Raw genomic sequence first — 14,408 nt, 5'->3', positions numbered from 1 at the left:
CAAACTTGTATCCAACAGTATTTTGCAAACATAATTCCTTTTTTGTGGCTTGGGAATCTGAAAAGTACGTGAAGGTTGTAGGTATTTTTGTTCTACGTTTATTATTGTACCGTAATTGCTGTCGCCAACATGGGATGGACATTGGTCTAGTGGCGAAGCAAGGCAGAATGGGTGTGGGATCCAAGGGCAGATACAGAGAAATCTTTTGGAGGTGGCCCAGGAAGTTGAATAGCCCCCCCCCCCCCCCCCCCCCATTCGATGTTTTACAACAGAGTTTTCACGACTATTTTTAAATGGTTTTTCGGTCAATGGATCTACTTCTAAATATTATACATGAATTTTATACACTAATATACTTTGAATGTAGACAGAAAACATCTTCAACGTTGCAAACCAAATAAATACTAAACCCAATTTAATGTCACTGAGATGCTATACAATGAGCGGTTTTAATTAGGAACCATTGAAGGCAATATTATTAAAAAATATTAAAAAATAAATTTAAATAAATGTAAAATATGAGTATTTATAAATTAATTTATATTTTAACTACAAAATATTATTTGAGTAAGAAAATCATGACTTCATAACATAAGTTTTATTGAAGAATTCATAAACTATTTCTGTGTGAATTTGAAAGCAGTTGCGGATTTGTCTTTTAAAGCCATGACAGAGTTGAGATAACAAATTGATACTACATGCCGTTTTCATTAATAATCATGGTTTTCCCAAGAAAATACCATACGATTTCTTTCCTTTTGTATTTTTTTTAAGCCGAAAAAAAAATCTATTATTTTGCAAATAGCTTCTTGGATAGAAATGACTTTTTTAGGTGTGCCTGCACACTTTAAAAAAAATGTTAATTATTGATTCCATCAGAGAAGAATTAGTAGACAAATGGCGATAATACCTTCCCTTGAATTCGAAACCAGTGAGTTAAATGTATTCTGCCACTCTAGGCCTCTGATTCCAGTATCACTTCTTAGCAAACAAAAATGCTTTTATTCAAAGTATGCTGTGTGTTTTGTGTTCTTTTTAATAACCTGCACAAAAAAATGCAAAAAAGAAGTCAATTAAAAAAATAAAATAGTTAAATTAATTCATCCTTTTGGGGGACACGGGCCCCCTGCCCCCCCCCCCAAAAAAATCCGCTACTGTGCGGTCCGATTTCTGATTCTGGGTCCTAGACCATGCGCTTTAAAGGCCTCTTTTCCATGCTGTTCTACTCTTGTCAATAGCTTCGTCAGTAAGGGGAGGGGAACGGCGTTGTTTTGGAAGGGTTGTATTTCTCTTTTGCACCAGTAAAAAAGAAAAGAAAGGTGCGCCACTGAAACCTCTGTCCCTTCCATAAAATGGTATTTTCCCTTTGAGTTGATTGTGTTCCCCGAAAAATTTACCATACACACCAGCAAGGAATTTTCAACCAATAGGGAAGTTGCAACCTATTAAATGTTCATATTTTGGCTATTGGATATTGTTATTTGACCCTCAGAACTAAAAAATTCACCATCGCCGAATTTTAAAACACCGTGGTTGATTTTTAATGAATTTTTAAAAATCCACGCGCAAAAGTGCGCGCTTCTGAAACGTCACGAGCCTACGTCACAGGGCGCGAATGGGCAGCCTTCCGCCGAAGATCCCTTGTTTTCGCTAGGAACATTTTGAGCGCGCTGATATTTTTATTTTTTAGAAATTCAATAATCCTTTTGAACACACGATGGAGGCCGGATTCGTTAAAGCACAATCTAAATAATCTTCCTCAAGTAATACCAATGAGATATTCGAATATTTTCGAGAGGATGAGATTTTTAATGCTCCAGAAACGCGAGGAGTTAAATGTGAGGAGAAAGCCTTTTACGTTTCGTCTTCGAAGTCGAATGCGTCACTTTCGCTTCCCCCCCTAGCGGAAGAGGGAATGACGTCACTTCCTATGCCATTTGACGTCACAAGAGCTTGAACTTTAAAAATTAATTGAAAAATCGAAAACTTCCCTATTGAGTGGTAAGTCTGTTCTGTATCATTGTAGTCAATGATCTGAATTTCGATTCCGAGTCACAACTGACTGCAACTGTATTTATGTCGAGGACTGCATACTTAGTGCCTTGCCTCCATTATTTTTTATACCGATAGATGGCAGCACCATCACCGGATCGAACAGTTAATGAGAATTTAGAACTAGACCAGGAGCTAATAGCAACCTGGTGCTAGCACCCCCAGAGGTATCGTTTGGCTTGGAGGACATTGAGATCACGAGCATATTTAACGTCGCCCAGTCCCCTTTATTGACGACGGTGGATCTTCGACCATCGAGGTTCGAACTCAGGACCCTCCGGCCCCGAATCCGACACTCTACCGATCGGGCTACCACGGCCCATCTGAATATTCCTACTCCTATTCAGAGTCACAACTGACTACAACTGTATTTATGTCGAGGACTGCATACTAAGTGCCTTGCCTCCATTATTGTATTTACCGATAGATGGCAGCACCATCACCGGATCGAACAGTTAATGAGAATTTAGAACTAGACCAGGAGCTAATAGCAACCTGGTGCTTGCACCCCCAGAGGTATCGTTTGACTTGGAGGACATTGAGACCACGAGCATCTTTAACGTCGCCCAGTCCCCTTTATTGACGACGGTGGATCTTCGACCTTTGAGATTCGAACTCAGGACCCTCCGGCCCCGAATCCGACACTCTACCGATCGGGCTACCACGGCCCATCTGAATATCATTTTGCGAATTAAGTTCAAATATCGTTGCCATTAAGCAAAGTAAAAATTTAAAGAATATAATATCTATTTCAAAGGAAAGAAATATTTCTGAAGTAAGTTTTATGTTTTTTAATAATAATTCGTTTATTCTTTCTTTTTGTGTTGTATTCATAATGTTGAATAATATTACGATTTGAAAAATCAATCTTACTTCCATGCTAAACATGTATTTATGAAACAAAGTCAATGCTTACGTAATATAGAATTTAATTTTGTTATCACAGGGATATTTTTTATTAGATACGTGTGAAATTATGAATAAAGGAGAATAACAATTTTTAGTTCTCCGATTCAAAACCTTCCTTTTGAAAATGTAGTACTTAACATTTCCACATAAATAACCTTTGATTATACGCTGAGTCGTCCCGATAGGAGGTCACTGTTACCTCTGAAAAAATTCTCATTGAGCAAGTTCTGTATAATGATTCGGCTAATTTGGAAGCTGAATTGCAAAAAAAAAGAAAAAAAATACGCAAATGTCATTTTTCATTACATGTACTTTTGTGTACATACTCGTATTTTATTATAAGGAAAAAGTTTGGAGCTTCATTCAGCATGTTGAGAATTTCCGCCCTCAAAAAATCAGAATTTAGGGCACCCAGGAGTGTAAAATTACCGTTAATGCAATTGATTAGTTCAGTTGATACGAAACTATACTATACAGTTAGATAGGAAAATATTTTGCAACGTAAACCACTCGGAAAACTGACCCTGAGTAGTATATACTGCTAAATTACTAGGATCTGCTATGATACAAGTATATTCTAGCTACATTTTTAAAGGTTACTTGGTATTTATCTGCAAGAAAACAATTAGATCAATCAGCACTAATAATAATATGCAATATATTTGTGTATAAATAATCACCAACAGTGACAAGGGGACGGTCAAGGAAGATTGGGAGCCGTAAATTGGGCGCAGGGAACTTTGGGCTCCGAGTATTTTGGGCGCCGGGAACTTTGTGCGCCGAGCATTTTGGGGGCCGATAACTTTGGGCGCCGGGAACTACTAGCTACCGGTTAGTTAATCACGTGACAGCTAATGATCACGTGTTCCAATCAACTGCTTAGAATGGTAACCGGTTGATCATAGAACGCTGCGGTTAGTAACCGTTCGACCGGTGAGGTTCGTCAAACGCAAGGAATGCTTGCGTTCGACGAGCTCAAATAGTAGCTACCGGTTAATCGATCACGTGACATCTAATGATCACGTGCTTCAATCAACTAATCAACATATTAATACGGTAACCGGTGTATGATAGAACACAGTGGTTAACAACCGGTTAATCATTGGTCGACCGGTAAGGATCGCCGAACAAAACCAATTACAGTACATTGGCGAAATGAGAAATAAAAACGAGCGCGTTCTATCAAACAGCATGGTAACCTGGATACATTAAAGCAACCCCGAGTAAAATGTAAACAGAGCCGCCCCTTTAAATTGTGAGGTAGAAATTGCAATGCGAAATATTGCTGTTTAAAGTTTTATTTCGTTTTAATTTCACGATTTACCGTTTTTGTGTTGTGAAATATTTCCATTTTCGTAGGGTTTCTTCTGAATCTTAATTTACGTCTGTATTGTTGTTATGTTTGGAAAATTCTGCTTGCTGTAAACATTCGGAATAAACTCACATTGAAAGAGACGCAGAACAGATTTAAACATGGTAGATAATACATGCTGTTTCAAAATGAGTTTCTTTGACTGCTGATTTTTTTTTATATTCTTGAGAATAGTAACTGAAATACGATCTGAGTGTGCTTCTCTTAGGTTGTTTATGTTTTAATTTATTGGTTTTCTCTGAACAATGTTGAAGATTTTGGTTAGTTCATAAAGTTTTTTAACAATAAAAATGTCGTGAGAAAATCTGTAAAAATTACTACCATTTAACGATCTAAGAAATACCTTTTATCTCAAGAAAGAATATAATCCTTTTCATTTAATTTGAAATTTCACCTTCATCTGTCTCAGTTTTTAGTTTTATATAAAAAAAAAATAAATAAAAAGGGGAAAGGATGGGTGGAAGATGTTGAGTCACTGCTCCTATGCTCTGTGGGGCTCGTGAGAATTTGAGCGACCAGTGTCAGCCTTTGCACACTCCCCCCCCCCCATTTCCTAGGAAAAGTTGAAATGACACGTTTGTCTACCACCAACTACTCGCAATCAGTAGTCATTGGCCCCAGGAACTGTAAGCTGTTCCATTTCGATTGTTTTATGCTCCGAGCTTGTGTCACTCCTTAACTGTACTAAATCATTATAGTCTAATAGGTGTGAGTGGATTTGTATGCTAATGATAATAATATATTCAGAGCTCTAAAAAAAAAATTTTTTTTTTTTTGGCCTTGTTAATGTTGTGTGTGTGTGTGCCTGAATGAACTGATAATTGATAACAATTTTCAGATTGCACCAAAATCTTTCTTATATTAAAATGTTGCCTATCAAAGGAGTTTACAGCAAATATTGTATAATTGACTTTGAATTCATAGCACCTGTGATAGTTAAGTTAGAGGGGGGAGGGGAGCCAAAGTGAGTGCCCTTGGCTAGTGCATTCTTGCACCCTTTGAACTTGTTCGTTTCCGTTTTTTTTCCCTTACATTCATGGCATGTGAAGCAATCCGGAAAACTTGCAGAAGGGGTTGCTATTCATATTGTATTGTAATTAACTCTGAATTTGGAGCGCTTCAGAAGTGATTGGTAGTCGGATGAAAGGGGGGGGGGGAGGCTCTCGAGCCATAGTAAGCACCCTACAACATGTGAGCCACCCTTGTTTTTCTTTTTTAGGTTCAAAGCAATCCATATAAGTTTGCAGAAGGAGCTTGCAGTTAATTATTCTTGCATTATAATTAATTTTGAATTCATGGCACTGTGGAAGTGGAACCAAAATTGGGGGAAGGGCCAGATCTGAAGCCTAAGTGAGCGCAAGATATGGCACGCTTTTCCATGACATTCAATCGTCTTCTCAACTTCATACTTTGTGCAGAATAGGGAGCTGAAAAAAATTCAGTGCAAAGGGTTGTGAGAGCCCATGGTGCCCCTACCAATCCTTACGCCCTTATGAATGAAGAACCTTTCAACAGAAGACATTTTGACAAAACCTTATTCTTTTCAGCCCTCCATAAATATATCACTTAGATTCCAAGCTAGGCCCACTATAGTTTTGGCAAACCTAACCTGGGAATATTGTAAAGGCTACGCAAATCCTAATCACAGCATTACAGCGCTGCCGGTTAGGTTTACACCAGGCAGACATGGCCTCTTGTTGACCCCGTCGAAATTTAAACTTCCTATAAGCAGGCCTGTCATTTAGGAGGGTCAATTGCCTCACCCCTAGCTTTGAGAAATTAATGTTACATATAAGGGGTTGTAGTTTCTGCAATAAAATTTGCATTGAGTAAACACCCTCTCCCACCCCTCAAACCCTGGAAAAATTCGAAATGACACGCCTGTTTATACGAAGTATTAGCAGTTCAGGAATACTAAGAAATTAAGAATTTCTGTACTTATTCATGTCTTGAGCAAACCAATGTGATTTTAGCCAATTGTAATAATTACTGTGAATAAGAAACAATTACCTTTTCACAGATTATAGGTAGTTCAAGTATTTGGTAAATATTCACTTCAAATTACTTCAGAGTTACCAGAAGATTAGTTTTCAGTGGCTGATTTATGGGTTTAAGAGGCCCATTGAAATATATTTTTGGGGACCCCTTTGTCTGTAATTATCATCATAATTGGCTGGATAACCTATTGCGAGCCTTGGCCGTTTTCAGGAGATCCCGCCAGGCTGTCCTCCTCTTTGTCGTTGACCTCCAGTTTTTGATTTTAATGAAATCAAAATCAGAGTCCACACAGTCGACCTATCTTGTTTTTGGTCTACCCATTGTCGCTGTGCAAATGGGACCACACTAAAGACCGTCAACGCAGATCTGTCATTTTCCATTCTTGAGAAATGACCAGCCCATCTCGTTGTTTAGTTTGGTAAATTTCAAAATATTGATATTTTTACACTATTACAATGAACTTTGTTTTCAAACGGACAGGCTGCAAGCAGAGGCGCTTGAGCAGAGCATAAACAGCATTGCGCTCCGCAAAGAGCAGCACTGCGAAATTCTCGCCAACCATTTTGGCAGCTTCCGAATTTCGCCAATGCACTGTAATTGAGAGGGTTTCAAAATTCGCTTGCCGGCGCCCAAAGTTCCCGGCGCCCTAAACGCTCGGCGCCCGAAGTTCCTGGCGCCCAAAGTTCCCGGCGCCCAAAATGCTCGGCGCCCAAAACGCTCGGCGCCCAAAGTGCTCGGCGCCCAAAGTTCCCGGCGCCCAAAATGCTCGGTGCCCAAAATTCCCGGCGCCCAATAGTCGGCGCCCAATCTTTTCATTCCGGCCTCAGGCGGTCTTCGACCAATAGGAAAATGATGCCGCGTTGTCGCAACTCTGAAAACTACGTTTTCATATAGGGACTCTAGGTGATAGTAGTTGAATGAAATTCTTGCATGGCTACAAATATACAAAAGAAACATACAAAATTTAAAACTAAATTTTAAAGATCACAGAACCCTAATAATAGCTAAAAAGTATCGGGCTTTTTAATGCTCAGTTTTTGCTTACAATGGGCTTTCTCAAAAACTAGAATTTTAAAATTTTTCCGGAATATTTTCACTCCATGGATTGATTTCTTTTTAACCACGCCATCTATTGTTAAGAAATAATTCTAAAATTAAAATGGCAGCTTTTGTTGCCTGGCAACACAGTTGACGCCGGTGAGCAGTGAGGTTTGTAAACATTAAAAATGGCTAGCTAAGGTTTTCTCCACCGGGATATGGAAAAAAAATTCTCTTTCTTTTTTATTTTTGAAAGTTAAGAGCCAGTTTGTTATTTTTTTGTAAACGTGCAACTGACAGTCATTTACAAAAATCGTAAACATGTCTTCTCAGAAGTCTTTGCGAGTCGAGAAAAACCTCCTTTATCAAATCAAATTTAAATGTGACGTTTTTTAGCAAAATTTTCTCAGTTTCTAAATAATTTCATTTTTTGGTGGTCTCATGTAGTTGATGTGTGTTCAGCAAAGTTAACATTCCTGGAGCTTACGTTACTTGAAAATGGGAGATCGATTTATTATAGAGGTGAGCTTATTATTCTAATGTATATTCAGTATTATGTATATTATTTTGACAAAAGTTACTGTTTTAGTTCAAATCGCTTTTGTTGTTTAAAGCTAATGTGTGGTGGTATCTCAGTTTTAATTTGGCCGGTAGAATATCAACGAGATAGCAGTATTGTGTTAAAAAAATTCTTCATTTCATTCTTTCTTATGTTTCCTCATATAGTGCAGAAAAACACAAACGTGAGATTTTTTTGGTCCGTTATTTGACAATCGTGATTTTTGCAAAAGGTTCATTTCTATCGTCTGCGTTTTTTTAGTGGGGGAGGGGCACTCAATTGACTGGCAGTTGGTACTCATGGGTGCCCATATGTATATTTTTAGTGGGCACTTTAATTTAAATAAACTAATAAAATTAAAAATTAATTTGAATTCTGAAATTTTGAATTCAAATTATGTTTTTCGCAATCACGAACTGAGACAGGACTCATTGGGAGTTATTGTTTCTAGAAACAGCTCCTGTCCCCCTCCCAAGCCTGCCTCTCCTCCTGAGCGGTTACGTGTGCATAGTTGTGTGTGTAAGTATGTAGGCTTGTGTATGTGCGTAGACCTGTGTGTTATGCACGTAGGCGTGTGTGTGTGTGTAGACCTGTGTGTATGCACGTAGGCGTGTGTGTGTATAGACCTGTGTGTTATGCACATAGGCGTGTGTGTGTGTGTAGACCTGTGTGTATGCACGTAGGCGTGTGTGTGTGTGTGTGTGTAGACCTGTGTGTATGCACGTAGGCGTGTGTGTGTGTGTGTATAGACCTGTGTGTATAGACTTGTGTGTATGCACGTAGGCGTGTGTGTGTGTGTGTATAGACTTGTGTGTATGCACGTAGGCGTGTGTGTGTGTGTGTATAGACCTGTGTGTATGCACGTAGGCGTGTGTGTGTGTGTGTATAGACCTGTGTGTTATGCATGTAGGCATGTGTGTGTGTGTGTGTAGACCTGTGTGTATGCACGTAGGCGTGTGTGTGTGTGTATAGACTTGTGTGTATGCACGTAGGCGTGTGTGTGTGTGTGTAGACCTGTGTGTATGCACGTAGGCGTGTGTGTGTATAGACCTGTGTGTATAGACTTGTGTGTATGCACGTAGGCGTGTGTGTGTGTGTGTAGACCTGTGTGTATGCACGTAGGCGTGTGTGTGTGTGTATAGACTTGTGTGTATGCACGTAGGCGTGTGTGTGTGTGAGCGTGCGTGTGTGTAGGACATGGACGCCTCCAACCAGGAGAAGCGGATAGCTCAGGACCGGAGCAGCCGCGCCGCTCCGCCTGCAGAGGACGGTGGGCGTCAAATGAGATCAACAGTCAAATGAGAACAATAAGCAATCGTGATCGCTCAAAAAAAAAAAACTTTTCCCTTTTTTTCTTTTTACAAAGTAATAAAAGAAAGCTGGTGTCGTGGTAATTTTCTGTTTTAAAATTCAACAGACTTTTAAACACCATCTTAAGGAAATTCATATTTTTACTTTCTTCAGAAGATAAGTGGAATTTTTTTATTTGAAATACAGTGTTATAATTCGAAAAGAGAAACCACCAAGATTAAAATTAGAAAATTTTTGAAGTAATGAAGGTTTTAGTAATGATTTTTCATTAGTGCACGGATAGAAATCGTCTTATATGTCCTGCATTTCCTATATTTTAAAGAAAGTCGTCAAAAATGTCCTACATTTCCAAGGTTTATACAATTGTCTTATGTTTCCTATCTTCTTCCTATATATTTTCGAAAAATGACCAGTCTCTTCATACAAACTACTCCTATGTATTAATCCTTCCTTGACTTTTCCTAAATCATCGACCCGTGTAATAATATAAAGTTCTCGAGAAAAGTGTATTGTTTTAAAATCTAAACTAAGGGATTATACCAAGGGCCCATATGCAAAATTTTAGGGGGGGGGCTCAGATATTTTCCTCATGGTTTAGCAGGATATTTTCCCCATAGAAGCCGATTACTCCGAGATGTGATTTTTCCGGCTTTTTCTGTTGGCTTTTTAAACCTTTCCTCCTTTTTCTCCTTTTTTTGCCTCTTTCAGGCCTTATTTTTCTTAAAAATTGGGGAAAAAAAAAGATTTTTTTAAATTTTCGGTCCCCAAATTCTTATTTGTTCTATTTTTTTCCCCTTGAATCTTCATCCTCTGTGATATCTGCCAAAAACGTACATTTTGGAATCATGCCACCGACGACAAACACGCGCTGTGCCGACAGTTGCATTCCTCGTTTGAGATTTTCAATCTTTTTGCATCCTGCAAGTATTGTAATTATTTTTTATGTTGGGTGGGTTTTTACTATGTGCTACTTTATATCTGCTTGTTTTATTCATCATTTCAATAATACTTTTATTTCTTTAATTTATTTTAGAAAAAATGCAAAACTCAATCAAAAAATGTGGCTTAGCACCCACAGTCTCAAATTTTTTTGTAACTTGGTATGGTTACTTTTTTTGTGTATTTAAGAAAGTGTAAAAAATATTTATGGTGAATCTCAAATGGTTTAGGCTTTAGAACCTCTTAAAAGTTTTGAGATTTCATGATTAAATGAGGCATCTGCAAGTTGTTCTTTTGATTCCGAAATCGTATTAGGAAGTTTTTAAAAACAAATTTTGGGTTCTAATGCAAGGAAAAAGATAACCAATCGTTTATATGCATATATATTTATTTATTTTCAATTCTTACTATAAAAAGTATGTTCTACCACATAAAGAAATTTTAGATTTTTCTCTCTGTTGTAAATTTTTACTTTGCAAACAGACCTAATTTTAAAATTTATGTTCTCACTCCTTTAAACTGTAAACTCAAATGTTTTTAATGAAAAAAATGTATTTTTCTCTAACAAATATGAAAAGTTGACACTATTGTGTGATGAAGCCAAGATTGACCTCTGGCTCCCCCAACCCTTTGTTCAAGGACTCAGGGGTTAGAAATTGCTGCCTCTTTTACAAAATTTAGATTTATTTAGGAATGAACATCCTTGTAAGAAATGGTACAATGCTGCAAATTGTACAAAATTATTACTCATACTTAATTAAATACGTATTACCTTTAAAACTGGTAAATTAGCCATTTTTTGTTGAATTTTTGAATATCATGGCTTCCAGGTTCTATTTTGATACGGTTTTGGATATCATCCCTTTCACAAAATTGTTTTGTATATCATCCTTTTTAAGAAATTTTTTTGGATTTCCTCCTTTTTGCTCTCTGACCACTCTCATCCCTGAGTTCAGATTAGTTATTAAAATTTGACATTTTTAATAACTTATTCATTAATTTCTGGAGAAGAAATGTTTTTGCATTTTCGCAAAGAAAAAAGTACTGAAAGCAAGGAAGTTCTAACTTCAAGGGGCTTGAGTCCCCACTTGCCCCCCCCCCCCCCATATATGTGCCCTTAGATTATACCTAGAAGTTTGGGCAGGTTTCATTTTGACTCCTTTAAGCAAAAAATAAATCCAAATACATTTTACTTATGCTGAAGCAGAGCACAAACTCAAAAATGCCTCTTGGAACATATCATTGCAAGAACTTGAAGCATTCATAATGTTTTTGCATATAAAAAGAAACATTACAAGACACAAGCTATTATAGAGCTTGAGGATTTTGTATTTTCCAGGGAGGAGGTTTTATTTCATTTGAAAAAGATTAAAGCAACTAAAGCTCCGGGACCAAACAATATTTATCCAAAAATTTTAGTTGAATGTGCAGAGAAATTAGTGGATGTTATTTTGAATATTTTCAATGCTTCTTATAACTCGGGGACGGTGCCAGAGGACTGGAAGCTGGCTAACATAACGTCACTCTTCAAGAAGGGGTCTAAAGGTAATGCTGGGAATTATAGACCTGTAAGTTTGACTTCAGTGATTTGTAAGATTTTTGAAACTTTAATTAAAATTAAGATCATGAAGTTCTTAAAGACTAATAGTCTGTTGAATAAATTGCAGTATGGTTTCAGGAAAGGTAAATCCTGTACTACTAATTTATTGCATTTCTACGACAAGGTTACCTCAGCTTTAGAAAACAAAAAATGTGTGGATGTTGTTTAATTGATTTTCAAAAAGCTTTTGACAAGGTACCGCATGTTGCTCTTCTCAGCAAGTTAGCTGACATAGGAATAGGAGGAAAAAATTTACTTTGGGTTAGAAATTGGCTCACTGGTAGGAAGCAAAGAGTAGTTGTGAGAGGAAATCATTCTAATTGCAGTGATGTTTTAAGTGGGGTTCCTCAGGGATCAGTTTTATTGCCTCTTTTGTTTACTATATTTATGAATGACATCAATGAAAATATTTCTGGAAGCATGAATTGTTTTGCTAATGATGTAAAAGTTATGGGGATTGTCGAAAATGAAGAACGAGTAAAACAGCTTCAAGAGGATTTAGATCATATTACTAAGTGGACAGATAAATGGGGTATGGCAGTTAATGTAGGGAAATGTCAAGTGCTACACTTAGGTCATGGAAATAAGCGTATGAGATATCGTTTACAGGGTTCAGTCATAAATCAGGCAGAAAATGTTATGGATCTGGGTATCTTAATAAATCAGGACTTCAAGTTTAGTCAACAGTGCAGTATTGCTAGTAACAAAGCTAACAAAATGCTTGGATTTATCAATAGATCTATTTCAAACAAATCCAAGAAGATTCTTCTGCCTTTATATGGGAGTTTAGTAAGACCTCATTTGGAGTACGCTGTTCAGTTTTGGTTGCCTTATCTGAAGAAAGATATTTTTGTATTGGAAAGGGTTCAAAGAAGGGTAACTAAATTAGTAAGGGGACTCTCAGATTTAGATTATGATACCAGACTTAATAGGCTTAACATATATAGCCTGGAATAAAGAAGAGTAAGAGGGGACATGATTCAGTTATTTAAATTTATCATAATGAAAGATGTTAATGGATTAAATTTTTGCGGGGAAAGCAGGACAAGGGGTCATTGTTTTAAGCTATTTAAATCTCAGGCTAACTTGAAAATTAGGAAAAACTACTACTTTAGCAGAGTCGTGGGCACTTGGAATAGCTTACCAGAAGAGGCGGTAATGAGCAAGGGGGTGGATAGCTTTAAGAGGGCCATTGATCTTCATTGGGGACTAATTAATTGACTAGGACCAGCCTAGCTGGGCCCAGAGCCTGTTGCTGGTCGTCACATTTGTATTTGTATTAGTCACTAGTTTCTGAAATCAACTAAAACTGCTGATTATTTTATGGGCATTTTAAACTTTTTAAAAATACTTCATTATCTATCCTTAAACTATCTACATCTTTTAAATGAACTATTTGTTATAAATATGTTTATTTTTGATTAATTTGTACAAATTTGTAACATTATGTGAGGAACTATGCAGATTTCATCTCAGAGAATCAAAATGACCTCTCCGTATTTCTAGGTAAATGAAGACTGCTGTAATTTTAGTTTGAATGAGATTTCACTTTATGTATGATTTAATGATGGAATTTTTTAAATGATAATACTGATAATAAAATTCAAAAATCTAATACTTATGCTGTAAGTTACTAAAGCCACAATACAGTTATTTTCTGTATATAATTTTTTTTACTTATAATTTTGACACTTATTATTTATAAACAGGATTCACTGCTTTACTACTGCAGAGAAAAGAGGTATCGTATGATGCAGATTACAGCTGCTGAAGCAAGCAAAAGAGACCCAGAAGATGCAGTTTATGAGCTTTATTACAGCATATCTTTGATTCACGAGGGTATGATTTACAAAATTGAAATAGTTTCAAATATTTGTTGCAATAGTTGAGAAGTTCAATTTATTATTTTTTTTGAGGTTTAATAATTTATCCTTAGTTGTTGTACCTTCATAGTTTCATCAATATTTCTGTAATCTTTGAAAGAGATTTCGATAATAATAATAATAGAAATCCCTAAAAACTTAAAATTATTGATAAACAGTTAGTAAGTTTTATTTGTGATATGTTTATTTAAAACATAATAATGTTACTTCAAAACTTTTTTTTTTTTTTGGTCATTTTTCAAAGGTTTCAGCACTTTTTTCTTCAACTATTTGATCCCAAAGTCTGCACATCGTGCGCGCTAGGTTATTTGAAACCTTCTGTACCACATAAATCTACTGTCATAATTTTTTGGTAAAATTTCTTTGAATCTTAAGAGTTTTAATAAAAATATAAAACTATTTACTAGAACTTAATAATTAAATTTTAAGCCAAGTCATTAAAAAGTCAATTAAAAAGGACGAGTTGATTCTTGAAAAGGTGTTTGTTGTTTCAAGCAGTTTCTCTTATTTAAAAAAAAAAAAATAATAAAAAAATTATTACTGCTGCAACATTAATCTGTGAGTAGAACATTAATGTACAGCATTAGTTTTGTTGAAAAGTACCTAGGACCTCAGTATTTAACCTGAATAGCCGACTTCAGTATTTAAAGGGGGGAAAAATGAGTTTTTTATAATATTTCTCTCCAAACATTGTTCCAACTACAGTCAACCCTCTTTTGTCGCGGTTAATTCGTTCCAGACTTTACC

Source organism: Uloborus diversus, chromosome 10 (assembly GCF_026930045.1).
Source record: "Uloborus diversus isolate 005 chromosome 10, Udiv.v.3.1, whole genome shotgun sequence".
In the NCBI taxonomy this organism is placed as follows: Eukaryota; Metazoa; Arthropoda; class Arachnida; order Araneae; family Uloboridae; genus Uloborus; species Uloborus diversus.
Note: the sequence above shows the minus strand (reverse complement) of the source record.